The sequence below is a fragment of the Chelmon rostratus genome, chromosome 11, assembly GCF_017976325.1.
Source record: "Chelmon rostratus isolate fCheRos1 chromosome 11, fCheRos1.pri, whole genome shotgun sequence".
In the NCBI taxonomy this organism is placed as follows: domain Eukaryota; kingdom Metazoa; phylum Chordata; class Actinopteri; order Chaetodontiformes; family Chaetodontidae; genus Chelmon; species Chelmon rostratus.
In genome coordinates, this window is record NC_055668.1 from 10308925 (window position 1) to 10324942 (window position 16018).

Genomic DNA, 16018 nt, shown 5'->3' on the forward strand with positions numbered 1-16018 from the left:
TTTACATGAGCCCATAATGAGCCACAGTGATTTATAATTACTGTAGATTAGAATCTGTTTTCACTGTAGGAACAAGGTCCATGCAACACGTACATCACAAGCAAATCAAAATGTTCTTGTTTATTGTTTATCTGATGATCTGTTGTGGAGTCCCTGCACACTGATGTTTTATATTAATCTTATAACGGTGCATATCCAAAGATAGAAAGTCTGTATGTCTGCTCTCCGTCTGACTCATAGTGTCTCTGTAACTGAAAGAGAAGTTGATAGAAAAGATCACACTGTGGGTGTGAGTCATGGTTTAAATATGTGGTATTTTCCTTCCTTTGGGATCTGGCCATGTGCAAATATCTGAAATAAACATAACTGAGTCAGACTTTGTTGTCTGTTGCAGAGAGAATACAAAAATGCCGTTTTGGGGCCCAGATGCATTAAAATGAAGAGTAGAATGAAGATGTGATTTGCATTTTTTCACCATTCTGGCTTTAATGTTTACGACTCAGCAGGGCTTTTGATCTATGATTGGTGCCTGGAACAGTGAGTATGAACGATGGGTGGTTAAGGGCAGAGTGATGGAGCTCCTCTATATCATGCCCTGAGGCATACAGCAGAGAGGATATGTATAGTCAAAACAAGGGAATCAGCCACTGCACGTCTGCTTTGCTTAGATTAGTGAGTTTAAGTAGTTTACAGTAAAAACTCTTTCAAACAGTATTACGAAGTTAGAACAAAAAGTCCAAATATCACACTCGCACTGTTGAAACAGCAGTACTGTAATACTATGGTTGACAGGTGTAGAATATAGTTAAGTATCCTTTAATGAGGGTTTTTATTTATTATTATTTTTGTTTGTTTTTATTTATTTCTTTTTTAATATATGTCCTGTCACAGAGGTTCAGAGTAACGAAATTTCGATTCTCTGTTTGTCTTGTACATACTGCAGAATTGACAATAAAGCTGACTTTGACTTTGACTATAAATTGACGTTGAACATTCATCATTCAAATTAGCTCATAGCTGTTCTGGTGCTTATGATCAGATCTCATGATCTTCATTAACAAATTGAGTTTGCTCAGGTGTCAATCTTGGCCTTGGAAACAATAGCTGAGAATAGAAACTCACCACAAGGTCAGTTTGGTAGCTAATCTGGAGCTTCGGATCAAATAATACAATCTCACCAGGTTTACAGTCCTTGATGTACGTGTAACTAAAAACTGATGTAAGTGGAAACTATATAATCATACTACTGTTGCATTATCAATCAAAAACATAATAATATAGCAATGTATGTTCAATGTTTGCTATTTTCAGTGGTGGAAACGTAGATCCTTCACTTACATTATCAGCTAGATGTATATAAAGTATCAAAAGTAGTATTTCTCAGAAGAATTATTACATGTGGCATTATTTGATTGTAAATACTGATCAGTGTGTCATATCTTACTGTGGTAGCTATTTAACGACTTTATTTGCTGTTTGGTATTTTTAGTCCAGTGGTTCCTAATATATAGACCCACTCCAAAGGGTGGCAAGATGAATCGGAGGAGTTGTGAGATGATTAATCGGGTTGGAAAGGAGTAACAAAAAAGGTCTGCTACATAAATATGGGGTCATTTTTTCAGACTTCTCTTATCTCTAATCTTTGTTTTTTGTGTGAAGTATTGAATACTGTTTAGTCTCTGGGCCTTGAACAGTTAAATCAATTAAACCATGTAGAGCTTTAGAGGAGAAATGTCAAACTAAGCTAAAAGACAAATCAACAGTGCGGTATTTGAATAAATGTACTTCATTAAATTCCACCAGTGAATATTTTCAAGCTTCCATCATTCATAATTCCTATTTAATCAGCAACAGCCGGCTCTAATTTGATAACTCATTTTGTATAAATGTAATTAATGTGATCAAAGCATCATTTTATAAATGCTGCAGTGTGAATTCATTTGGCCCATTCTAAACTGAAATCTACATTCTGTTTTGTTTTTTACACAGGAACTGGTTTCTCTTGGTTGCGGACCCGCAGCACATTCACTTTGGAGTAACTCCACCTATGACTCAAATTCACTGCTGACAACACAGTGAGCTTCAGAGACCAGATCAATAAGAAGACAACTATAAATCCCTGGAGTTTACTGATGCCCAATTAAAAGCATATCTGCAGGAGCTTCTGTAGACCAAGTAAATGCTACACAGAATCAGTGTGTCTTTCTCAACTTGAGAGAAATGCTGATATGAGTTGGAAAGACTTGCCAGAGTGCCATTAATTAGCAAAACTGTAAACTGGAGATGCAAAGTTAGAATGGCCCATAGTCAGAATAATTTTTCACATAATGTGAAATAATAGTGCATTCTTAATTGTCTTGATCAGCAATCGCTTCATCTAAGAATTAATCTGATAATGATAATCAGTTAAGCAAATATTTTACACTCAGAGGTATCCAGCACTGCAGGGATGCAGTGTAAAGCTGATCTGTGCTTAAATGTAGAGGTATATGTTCCCAAACTCTCCTCGTGCAGCATCTCCTAAAATTCCAGCTTTATGCGTAATTGTCTCCCTGGAGGCAGAATCCTGAGAAGAAGGGCCAAACCGATTAAATATTGATACACTTCATGCCTGACTTGACATTGCTTGTCCCGGCCCTTTCTCACCTTCACCCTCTCCAAAAACCTCTCCACGGTGCACAGCGGAATAAAGAGCAGCCTCATAGCGGGTCTTGCATGCGTCTGAAGAGATTTCTATATCTGTGCCCTTTGCCTCTTGCGTTTACTGATGTACACGTGGTTTATTCGAGCAGATGCCACTACAAATCTTCTAAACCATGCAAGATTTTGCATACTGTGTGTGTGTGTCCAAAGGGCTTAAAATACCAAGAAGCAAATATAGCAGCCTTAAGTCATCAGTGCTAAAGAGCTACTTATTTATTTTTACATGGAGTAATTCAGGAAAGTAATTATCCATATTCCCTTATCTTTATGTGAAAAATGTGTCACTCTTGTACTGAGGTTGATGTAACAACTGTTTCGTACACTGATTGATGATTAAGGGCTGGTACACTGACCAGCTCTTGCCCCTTTCCCATCTCCCATGGAGTCATCATCTGGTTGTTTTGTGTCCATGCCTCCTGTCACAGTGATGCCATGCCAGCTTGAAGAGCCTGTCTCAGAAGCAGACCTGGGCACGTCTTTGTCGCTGGCATGGGCATAAGCATTGCACAGCTAAGAGCACAGCCATCAGCCGTCATGCCCTGTCCAAAAATGGCGGTACATGATGGTTTGCAAACCTTGTCATGCAGACTTTCAATGTCACGCATTTTCAGTATGAGATTCAGGGAGATCTAGCAGCAGAATACAACAGAAATGTAAGATAATATTCATTCAAGTATGGTTTCATTAGTGTATAATCACCTGAAAATAAGCATAGTGCTTTCGTTGGTAAGAATGAGCTCTCTCCCTCTCTCAGAGGGAGCTGGTCCTCTTCCACAGAGTCCGCCATGTTGCACTGCCTCGTTTCTACAGTAGCCTGGAAAGGACAAACCAAACACAACCTCTGAGAGCCCATTTCATGTTTGTTTTGTTTGTTTGTTGTTTTTACATATGAGCATTGCGACCATCATATGTTCTCCTACATGCTTGGAAAGGGACAGGTGAGGCGAGAGGTATTCAGCTGCTTGTAATCTGCAACCTTGTCGCTCCGTGCCGCCAAATCCTACACACTGCCCCTTTAAATTGTCGTCACTGTCCCAGTAGGAAATGTGTGTTCCTGGCCTGCACAAAAAATCATACATTTCACTGCACTTTACACAATGTACATTCATTTATATCCAGATATACTCACATACACACACACAGATATTTATGATATTTTATTAATTGCATATGGGAGAAAATGTCTGCAAATCTGTATCTGCAACCAGAAAGTGGACTGGGGGGCATAATTTACTATACTGAATCTGTGATGGGTGATTCTCTGAAAAAGTTATTTCTATGGTATTTTTTAAATGTTGCTGCATGTTGTTGTGGTGGTTTAGTATTGGGTGGATCCACCAGATGAAGCTACCCTTGCATAGCAACACCTTACTCGGAACAGGATCATGCGCTGTGTCACATGTTATGAGAGGAGATAGTAACCTTGCAGCTCTGGCCTTGTCTAGAACAGCCAAGGACAATTCGCTGTAGCCTAAAGAGAATCCATTAACATTTATGTTAATCATCTGTTGCAATAACAGTTCATCATTGTTTACAAGTTACAGTCTCCTTGCAACCTCTTAAAGCTCCATGTGAGCACTTGGTACAAGACCGTTGTCTCAACAGATCCTTGAGCCGTCATATCAAGAAAGCACAGGTGTAACTAATAACACTATGGATGGCTCTGCTCCATTCAGGCGAGCCAAACAGCCGTGACGATGAGGCAGATTGTACAATTTTCACAGCAGACATTTTGACCTGCCATTGTAAGAAAAGCACAGGCGTTCGTAATGACATTAAACAGGGGCGATCCGTCCTGTTCGAGTGTCCCAGCAATTCATGACAGTGTGGATGATAAACATGCTAATGCTGTCTGATTTTTGCAAATCATGGTGGACTGAGAACAACTGTTGGCTCCTTCACAGCCTGCCTGATCGTCTGACAGCTTGTATCTTGCCCCCTGTCGGACCTCTGTGGATGTCAGTGTATTCCCAGATCTCAAAAATCACACTGGTAAATACGACATCATAACAAGTGGAAATGGTGGCCAAAAAGGCACAAATAAGACCTAAGTTGTGATCGACTGGAACTACATCAGTGGTGCAGTGATGTCCAAAGGGACATAAGCTTGGTGGCTAATGCTGCCAATCTTTAGATCAATATTTCTTTGTAAGATTTGGCTGCACTGCCCAGCAAATGTTGCATAGTCTCCTTTTAATGACCGGAAGACTTACAACAGAGCAAAAGACACTAAAAGGCTGTGATTGGGCAAACCATGACAGTGTTTTCCCCAAATTTGAACCACACCTCAACCATAATGTCGGGCTGGCAAATCTAAAAATGACCACATGAGCCATTAGCCATATGAATTAGGAATTCATTGCAAAATAGATTATGATTAGCTCAAGTACGAGGATCTGTTAAAAAGTTATCATGTGTGAACAAGTTTGATGAGCGCTGGCATTTTACTGACTTTTCAGTACTTTCCATATCTTTGAATGAATCAATAACCAGAGTTGGACTTAGGCTACTTACTTAGTCTGATTTATTTCTATATGAAAAGTGACAACACCAGCATAAATCAGAACTTAATTTTGTGCCGGAGAGGGTTACTAATACATTTTTATAAAGAAAGATGATATGTGGGCTGTATGAAAAATGTGATAAACAAACTAACCAAAGCCTCGCTCTGTGTGTACGTTATGCACCTTTTCCACACAATAACTTTACACATGTTGCTTCACCTTTGTAAGCAATGTCAAAGATGTGGTTGGTCATGGAGAACAGGCATCTATATAACTAGCCATTGCCTCTTGCTGCCATGAATACTGGTCACAAACCTTGAATGTTAAGCAGTTAAATTGCTGTCTCCCTCAGAAACAGAAGCCATTACAAGGCTTTCCCCACAGCTGGGGACTCACACGGAACTACACATTCCCCCCGAGGACATAATTGCTCTTCCTTTTGTTTCATCTGTCAGTATATCATAACTTTCTTCATAATTGCTGTGGGAAGAAGGAAAAACGATAAATCTTACTCTTTGGAGGCACTGACTCCACAGCCGCGATTTGTTTTGCTCCCACGCTACTACGACACATTTAGAAATAATAAAAAGCAAAATTGAACGCTGGAGATGAAGAAGAAAAAGGGATGATGATCCATGTGCACTGGTAACTGTTTAGGATTCTGTGTGATTCTGACTGGGGATTGGTTGTGTTTGCCTAATGAGGATAATGGCGTTTATTACATGACCCCCACAGAGATTCAGCATCTTGAGTGCAAGAGGGTACACCTGGATGAACATGTTTTATGTAACGAGGCTGCAGTGGTCCTAGCATAATTTTCTCTCAAGCAATTGGACTTCCATCCTTCTCTGTGGTCAGAGCCATTGGTATATCCAGAATAAACTGCATACTCATCCCAGTCTTATCTCATCTACAAGCCAGTTAGTGCTTACTTCTACTTATTTGGCATGAAAGGGCATAAATACTAAACACTAAATCACTATCCAATATTTCATAGCACACTTGTTTTGTTTATACATTGTTTTCAGGGATGACACTGAGGTAATGTCCATAGTAATTTCTAGTAGTTTGGAGGTTTAAAGGTACACTATGCAGGAATTGTGGGTTGCTGTTTTTAAGTGCAGCAGTAAACTTGCCGCCTCCCCCAGACTCAATGCCTCAACACTGATGCTTACAGCCTGACACCTGGCCACGTCCCAAAAACACCTGAGCTCTGTGATTGGCTGGGGGCTACACACCTACTTCCCAACTGGACTGGACTGCAGCCCAGAAACATTGTGAACACAGCAAAATAAGAGGAAAATGAGACAATACAGGCAGTGGGCAGGGTTTGAGTTTATACATTGTTTTAAAGGAAAATCCTGCATATAACTTTAAGCTTCTCAGGAGGAGTTTACATTCTATATTTGATATAAAGAAATTCATGGCGGTTGTTTTATAGTCTGGTTTCAGTATCCCCCGACTGAAAAAGAATGCATTTGTCACCAAAAAATAAGTATTCCCATCAGATTTTGTCCTGGCAGTGTGGAGAAAGCTTGGAAACCGATTTAAATGTTAAAGTAAAAAACTTAATATTTGATGTTTTGGTCAGCATTTTCTTCAACAATAGCCATTCAATATATTTACATTCTGTAATTTCCTCTTTGTATAGTATTGACTATTGGCAGTCTCCCGATGGATTGACATGACCTACCTACACTTCAGGGGTTCACAGGAAACGATGCATGCATGCACAGTGATCCAGTGTTACCATTCTAATTTCATCTGACCAAACATGTCCTACTGCTGCTGCTTCACACTAACATTAATCAACTGGCAAAACTCCGGAAACTGACTCGGTGCGATTTTTACATTTTCTGTCTGCAGATCATTTTTAATTTTTGCAAAGGGAACAACGAGGAGCTGCAGTAAGCTGTTACATGAACGAGCTACAACTTCAAGCCCTGCTGTTGTGGGGAAAACTACTTGTGCATCAGTAATTTGGATAACAGTTGCCATTATGCAATTATTTTTTACTGATTCCTTTATTAAAACAACACCAGATTGTTGGACTTCACTTGCTATTGCTATTCTGTTGTATTTTGTTGTTCTGTGAGTGTTTGTTCTCGGATTAAATTGTATTTACTGTTATTACCTGTAACCACAGGCGCCAAATTAGCTGGGACTGAAATCTTAAGGAACTTTAATGTAAATATAACTCATAGAAGAGAGAAGAGATTTTAGAGACTTTTTTTTTAGAGACTTTATTTTTAATATTCACCCCTCATTTTCTCAGGAGGTGTGTGTGTGTGTGTGTGTGTGTGTGTGTGTGTGTGTGTGTGTGTGTGTGTGTTTGTGTGTGTGTGTGTTGGGGGGATGCATTGTGGGGACATGGATGCATGACCTCAGCATTTCTAAAATCCTGGCAACAGCCCAGATTGTTTTACGATTTTATCATGCATACAAAATAGGAAAGTGCTCTGCATGGATATCAGACAGGAGGAAGCAGTGTTGCACAACCACTGAGCTGAAACTTGTCACTTATCTCCATGAATCTCATCAAGTGGGTTCCAATTAGCCTCCACACTGATACGAATATGTGTCTAATTAGATACACTTTTCATGTTTGTAGAATACTACAAGGCATCTGGCGCCACAGATAGACGCTCATCTGTTGCTGACAATGATCAGACAAACATCACTCATTAGCCTATTAAAATGTCTCCAGTGTGTCCTTACTGTGGTCACCATTGTCACGGTGCAACCTTGAAAGGGGTTTGATAAGCCCAGCGGAGTGAACAGCTGCAGGTCCAACCTCACAGTGCACAGGCAGGGGGAGTTTCTTTTGGGTAATGGCAAGAGGGGTTATCTATCTGCCCCTTCATCACCACGCCAGTGGTAATAAAATGTTGCTTTGTGGCAGAGGATAAAAGCAACCCTCCTGATAACTGTGGTTCCTCCCCCTCAGAGCCCTTGGGGGTGGGGCTGAGACGGAGAAGCCATTAGAGAAGAAAGAAGCAGTAATCTGATCACGTCCTATAGGGGCAAATGCAGCATCAGTCAACAGTGCCATAATCTCAACCGTCTGCCCCGGAGCAAACATCAATTTCCCATTTGTTCTGAGTTTACATCAGATGACATCTGTGCATTTCTGTGTCTGTATCATCATGACAACCTCCTCACTCACCTGACTGCAGGAAAACCTGTAGTTTGGCATTAGGAGTGTGCTCATTAAGTGAATAGCATGCTGGATGACTGCTAATAAAAGACAAAGTTACTAATGTTGATTGACAGTGGCTGTAGTCCATTTATATATGTTCAAGATGTCTCTTGATATCGATACTGCTCTAAAGCCACAGCCCATGTTTGATGCTATCATTAATATAGGTATAGATTTTGGAAAGATAAAACTTGCAGCAATGGTGGAAAAGAATCTTTGCAGCCCTAACCTCTTTCTGATCGATCTTCCAAGTATATTAGAATTATTGTGAGTTGTGTATTTACCATACTTTCTGAGGGCATGGTAGATGGCTTCATAAAAATAATTTTCTGCTTTGCAAATAAGACTCAATACAAACAAATACGACAGGGTTCGCATTCTTGAATCCAGGCTTTTCAAAGATGCGTGCAGCCAAGATCAACAGTCCCATATCATAGGAAAAAATGCCCACACTCGCCCACAGAAAAACTAGAGGAGGCTCTTCTAGTTTAGAAGTTGTGCTGAAGCGGATGTTTTCACATTGTCACCTTTTGCACATTTAATAAACAGATTCTTGCTGAATCTGAAGAACCTCTTTTAGTTTTTTTTTTCCAGTTTTTGTCAGTGTGGGCATTTTTTCCTACGATACGGACTACTACTTTAATCACATCGCTGAACGTTACTGTGTGTCACATTACTATCCTGATTACTATTCGTGACAGCATCCACAGGAGGATGTAAAAACTGTGGCAAGAAGAGCGTTAATGAGCTTTATGTTTCTGTCATTTCTTTTGATCATTTTAGGGATTCAAGCACTATTTTAGCAGCATATCAGCATGATGTTCATGACTTGGTTCATGCCCTTACATTATATTACAGCAACATAATTCTGGTGTTTATTTCCTGTCTCACTGGTATAAAACTGTGGAGGAAACATTTATTTTGATATGTGTGGGTATGAGATATTCATACATCACATGGCCATGACCTATAGGAGGCTGGATCCATAACATCAACACCTCAATAAAATCATCCCACTGACTGAGAGGGAGAATTCAAAGGCGTTTTTTTTTTAAGAGCTTTGTGGGGCAGCACTGGCCTCTCACAATCTGCTGACTAAGATGCTTGCTAAGAAATCTCTTCTCTCAAATCACTGTTAATGTACCGTGAAGTCTCCGTCTCTGTTCCACAACAACATAACATGCTGTCTAATTCCCTCAGCACCTCGCAACACCTGCTGAACATCCGGTTAGTGATGAGTGTTTCTGAGCCGCTGTGAAATGGCAAAATATTCATAAAAACAGAACTGAACAAAATGAAAAGACTAAATGAAAATCAGCACCCTATTCTTAGCTACTTTTATTTTGCATGTAACCATAGTTCAGACATTATTTGTTCAGCATTTTGTCTCTAGGGATTAAGGCACCTTTAATTGTCTACATTGTCCATGTGCAGTGAATGCAACTAAGCTGCCCCTGTTTACCTCCTTTACCTCCTATCCCTTTATACTAGAGATTAAAAAAACAGCTGGAGGAGGAAATCCCAATTTTAAATGCTGTGTTTGTGTACAAAGGTGTAAATTTGGTTTCAGAGGTGAGGGGAACAATTTACTATAAAATTACAGTATGATAAAATTGTTCAGCCTATTGTCCTTTCAACAGAAATGCTATGTGAGCCTCTGTACTGTTGATGCACCCTTCTTAAAGTCCCTTTTAGCTTCCTGTATAGAAACCTGGCTTCCTATAGATTATGTTGTGCATCTTTATTGCCACAAAGAGTGCTGTGCTTTCCTGTCTTATCCTTGACTGATGTTCATTTCTAGCATCTTTTATCATCTCAGGTCCTCTCTCATAAGAGATAATATAAGAAAAAGGTAAGAAAATCAACTTGAAACTATAAAAGTGAGGAGCGACAATAACAAGATTTTTAAAAGTGAGCGGGACGTATTTCCCTATCCCCTGTGAAAATTACACCTTTCATATTTTATAACCCATGTGACTGTAGATATCCACTGCCTTTACTGTAATACCAGCAAACATTCAGGCAGCGTGGCAGTATATGTTGGTGTGTGTGTGTTGTCATATGCAGGTGTGTCACATAATGGATCCCGCGTGTATCGTCCCACAATGCTATCGTCTCGCCACATCTAAATTAAAAAAGTTGTGTGAAAGAGATCGAGCGGGAAGATGGCGCCTATGGAGGGGGAAACTTATAGGCGACTGTCACCATGATAAATGAGTGGTGGGGAGAGTCACATTTCCTTCACTGTGCAGTTCAAAGTCTCAATGCTGGTTTAAAGGAACTCTATACACAGCACGTGGCCAGGGATCTATATCATCCTGCAAACAATTGATTGTTCCTTTCTGTGGGTGACGTGTCATGATCTTGTAATAAATAGGAGCACTCTTGGATGTTATTGCTGTATCTACAACTCATTTTCACTGGGGAAGTTGAGTGCCATTTGTGGGCAAATAAACATATAGTGGAGTGTGACTTTTCTTTGAGATTGTGCATTTATCCCGGAGCTCTGGGTTTACAGCAAAACTACTAGACCATGACATTTGCTGCTTCAAGGGATTTGCAGCAACCAGGGATACAGCCTGTGGGATATAAAGCTGTCCAATCAGCGTTTTAACAGTAATTAACAAACCCCCGCTACATCTCAGGCTACTGTCTGCAAGTTTGGCCTCTGAGTTTCGTGGTCTTAAAGGAATAAAGACAATCTGAAAAGAAACACATGCTCGTGCTCCTTCAGGCATTCGCTTCTTACGTAAACACATACGGCAAAGTTAAACATGATGCTACACGTGTTGAACATTAAAAGTCAACGGTATTGCAGCTGGTTACTTGCATGAGCGTGTTTTCGGGTGAACCACTGTCAGCCATTCCTCTCGCACGTTAGCGTTCCAGTCTGAAGTGGTGTTTGATAAAAAAAGATTATGACAGTTAAAGAGCTGGCAATGTGCTGGCTGAAATACCCCCGCGACACTTTGTTCCTCTTTGTGCCATTTAGCTTGTCGGAAAGTTATGATATGTTATTTTGCAACTCCACTCCTCTGGCTGCCCTTGAGAGCTGCAAGCTGTTGAAGCTTGCTCCAAAGGTGAGTGGATTTGAGAGATGTAATAATGCGGGAGAACTGCAGCAAAGCACGTAGAGCTCTTACTGTGTACCATCTCCACGTTTTGACCGGATCGCTGTCATGAGTGTCTCACCAAGAGAAATATGCTCCACATGAGAGGATCCTCTCAAAAGGCTTCAATTTAGAGGACATAAAAAGAAAGGTTTGTCTCACTCTGCAGGGTAACTAAAATGAATGTGTTGCATGAAGGTGTTAATAACACAAACATCGATTGAAAGGTCCCGGAGATGGACGTGGGCATGAGGTAGGAAAAGGTGAGACAGTACAAGCAGAATACAGTCAAAACCTTGTGTTTTTGTAGCTTTTTAAATGTGATGTAATTCCTCCTAAGATGATCCCTCCCCTGAGGTATCACAACCAAAACAGCTTTCTACTTTCAAAAAGACATGTGGGCAGCAAGAGCCCCGTAGAGTGGAAAACCATCTATTGTTGGACAGGGTTCACCTCAATCCACTGCTGAGCAACCGAGTAGCCAAGCGGATATATTTCTTTAGCGAAATGAAATGCAGGGTCCGCAAATGAATGGGCCACCTTAAACCTACCTCCCCTCAAATAATTCACCTTCCAGGATTTTCTTGCGGGGCTATTGTTGTTGGACTGTAAATCTAATTGGACTCTTGATGGCAAATCCTTCTCAGCGGGAAGAGTGAGGAAATGGTTTTCATTTAGAGCAAATGCACACACACACACATCCACACAAAACCACACACAAAAGAAGTGGATTAAAGTTGTGGGACAGACACACTGATTGACTTGCACTTTTGTCAGTGCTCATGTCAGAGATTACTACAGGAGTTTATTTAAACAAAAAACCTCTGGTTCATAATGACAGCCTGGCAGAGGCTTTGACCTCTACGTATTAGTCTTTATGATAAAATAATGTAAACTTGTTATTAGCAGGCAAAGCTGTACCTTCAAAGCTGCAGAGATACAGAAGAACCACTGCTTGTGTGGTGAGATCAGCACTCTGGACAGAGCCAGTGGGTGGAGATGAGATTTCTACTGTCTCGGCTTGTTTTGCTCGCTCAATTTGCATTATCAGTTCCCTGATTTGAGTTATTCCTATGAAATGAAATGATTATGGGCTCAAAGTGGACTGTACTGACCTCTGACGTGGTGCGCAGGTGTTGCTATGTTAAGTCAATCGCTCTAAAGCCCTCATGACAAATTAGGTTCCTCTCAAATCTCAGAGGACTGTGTTGGGCAAATTGGCCTTGTCAAGCCAAATCTAAATCAATATACCCTCACTCCTTTACACACTACTGTGCATGCTTTTCCCCCCCTCTAACGTCAGCCTTACATGCTAGAATTTGTGGAATGCATCAGATCACACTGGCACAGTATAGGACCCTGTGTGGCGTGTTTTTGAAAATGACAAAGTGATTGATTTCACCATATGTTCTCAATCATTGGGAGCAGCTCTTGCTCAGCAGGGCGAGAGGAAATCCCTCATTTCCTCTCCTCACTGTTTCATTTCTCACTGTAAGTGGATGTGTGTCCTCCCCTGTCACCTCATCTTTATTCACAGCAGGAGCCCTTGTTGCTGCACTCTGAAGGATTGGCTCTCCTCTGTCTTTCCCACATGTCCTCTGTATCTCCTGTAATGGACCACTGAGATTGTGCGCTAAGCTATGGCTGGCCTGCATTTATTGTTTAACGCCTACATTCCTGCAAAATGGCCCCTGAATTGGTGTTTTTTTTTCCCCTGACAAGCATTGGTATATTTTTACAATCCAACTATGAAATTTGGAAAGAATTTCACAGATAAAAAGATAAATTCATGAGCAAGAAAACACACCGTTGCTTGTTTTTCTTCTGCAGCCTTTCTCGGTCTGGTATGACCTGCATATTATCAAATATCAGCAAACTTTAGACAGATGTCGCTGTATAACAGAAATTATTATTATTAACTGATTTGATGACTCCTTTCTACTTGTGCTACTGCTACACTTTTTTTTTTTCGTTGTCCTGTAAATGCCACTACTGGCCACAGTGGCTGATGTACAGCAAAAACTGTAAAACATAAACATTCAGAGTTTAGCCTCAAAAGCGTCACATAGCACAGCAGAATTTGGCCACTGTGAATCTTATCTAACTGGGACTAAAAGTGATGCATGTTGAATTGTTCTTCTCAAAAGTCAAAAACTAAACTACAAACTAAAGTCATTTTTGACATTACACACTATCTAGCATTTCCAAGCAGTAGTAAACAGTTAATAAATAGGTCATAAATCATCACATTCTGGCTGTGTGCAGACACTTAAGGACACTTTAAGTGTTTATCAATGTATTTCTCAATAAATATAACTAAATAAACCGTTGACGAATGCTTGATCACATAATATAAAACAGTTGGAAATACATATGATGAATAACACCACTAGAGTTTTAACAAATAAATCTGATTATGAGACTCTGATATTTAAACATGCTGGATACAGTGTCTCAGTGCCTGAATACAAGTGGGCCCTAGATGAATTTCTGCTTCAGCTGTGCTGGTTTCCTCCCACCGTCAGGTGGACTGGAGACTCTAAATTGCCTGAAGGTATGAATGAGTGTCTGCACTGTACGTTTGAAAGCCTGTAATGACTTCCCTGCCTTCCACCCGGGGCATGCTGGGATAGTCTGCAGCTCTCGGTGACCCTGAGAAGAAATTAGTGGGTGGAGAATAGAAGCGAGCGAAAAAGGGAACAGACTGTTTTTCATTTAATTTCCACTGATCAGTGTTTCTGTCACGTGGCTCATCGTCATCATCGATGCTGCGATGTTGCTTCCTCTATAGTCTGCTTGTGTTTCATGTTTTCTATAAGTCTTTCATGCAGAGTATAAGCATTTTTTTTACCACAAAGAGCACAACCTATAGCTAACTTAATGTGCAGGCCCACTGTCAGTGCCACAGACACAACTTTCCATTGACGTCTTCTTCTATTACTTCTCTGTTCTCTGCATTCGTGCATTCTGAGGCCATGATTAGAATTGACAAGGACAGACTGTGTGCAGCTGAGATAGCAGTGCTGAGCATGCCCTTGTTCTGCATTCTGCCTTGATATTTGTAAGCCAATTAGCTAGATTAGAAAACATAATCAATACAGCCACCTTATGCAACCTCACTATTGTCTTCCCATGAGAAAAACAGTCAGTGCCTGTCACAACAATGTGGATTTAAACCTCGTTTCGGGCTCTGCTTCCCACAGGACATCTTCTCTTCTGAAGGCCCAATATTGTTTGTGCAAAAGTGTCTAAAGTCTTTATATCTACTAAACATCACTCTACAGTCAGAGTTTATTTGTGACAGAGAAACGCTGCCTCCACTTCAGTTGGATAACTCAGCCTTTTAAAGCATCGGTCGATGTTTTCGCAGGTATTTTCATGGATCAGCAGCTGCAGGTCATCATTGATTTTGTTAGAATCTCCACTGCATGTCCAACAGCCCAAAAGGATATTGCTCCTTTTTCCTGAGCGGTAATTTGAGCCCTGCGTGCATTGTAAGGGTTCACTCAACCATGTCCTTTGTTCTGAAAACTGTCAATAGGAAGTCTTGACCCGCCTGGAACGTGACCAGCCTCTTGTTGCCTGTTTTATGCAGACTTTGGCACAAACGAACTGCTTCCCCCAAAGTATCAGTGCAATGCAAAAGTCTCCATCTTACCAATAAGTCTTCTCTTGGGTCTTAAAAGCATGCAGAGTGGGTCGTTACTCATTTAAGCCAAGCGAAACATTGACAGCGTGGTGAGATCATGTCTCTCTTTAGCCATTTTCTTAATATTACTGGAATATCACAAGCGTGCAATAGGCAAATTCTTAGGACAGATAATTATTGTATGTCGTAATATTATTAGTTCCAGTGGTGGAAATTAACAAAATACATTCATTTACTGTACTTAAGCACAATTTCGAGGCACTTCATTTTCCAGTTTCTGTTATTTTATACTTCCACTGGGTTTGTGAGACAAAGGTTGACCTTTTTACTACACTGCATTTATGAGTTTACTTGTCTCGTTATAAAATAAATAGCAAAATGGATTACTTCATTAATCATAAACAATAAATGACAAATATCTCCAACTATTTTGCAAATGAATTGTATGACACATTTTCCAGCGGAACATTACCTGGTCTCTACTGTAGGGATTCAATGTTTCCTCTGTTTTATATCAATCTGAAACTATCTCTAGGTTTTTATCTCGGTCGCCTTGACGGAAGATTGCAATTTAATATGCCATTGAATAGACCAACCAGTTAATCAGTAATTGAGAAAATAATCCCTAAATGTGAAACACTGGTGCAGATTGATTGCAACAGTATATATAGCTCCACCTGCAAAGCTACAGTATTACTTCTGGCGCTTTAATGCTTCTGTAATGATAATCCAGGGTACGATTCATCCATCAAAACAACAGCAGGAGGCATTTTTTCTGCATGCAAACTGCTTCTAGTACTTTAAATAAAATTCACTGATAATTATTTTGTACTTAAGACAGATAGTGCATGCA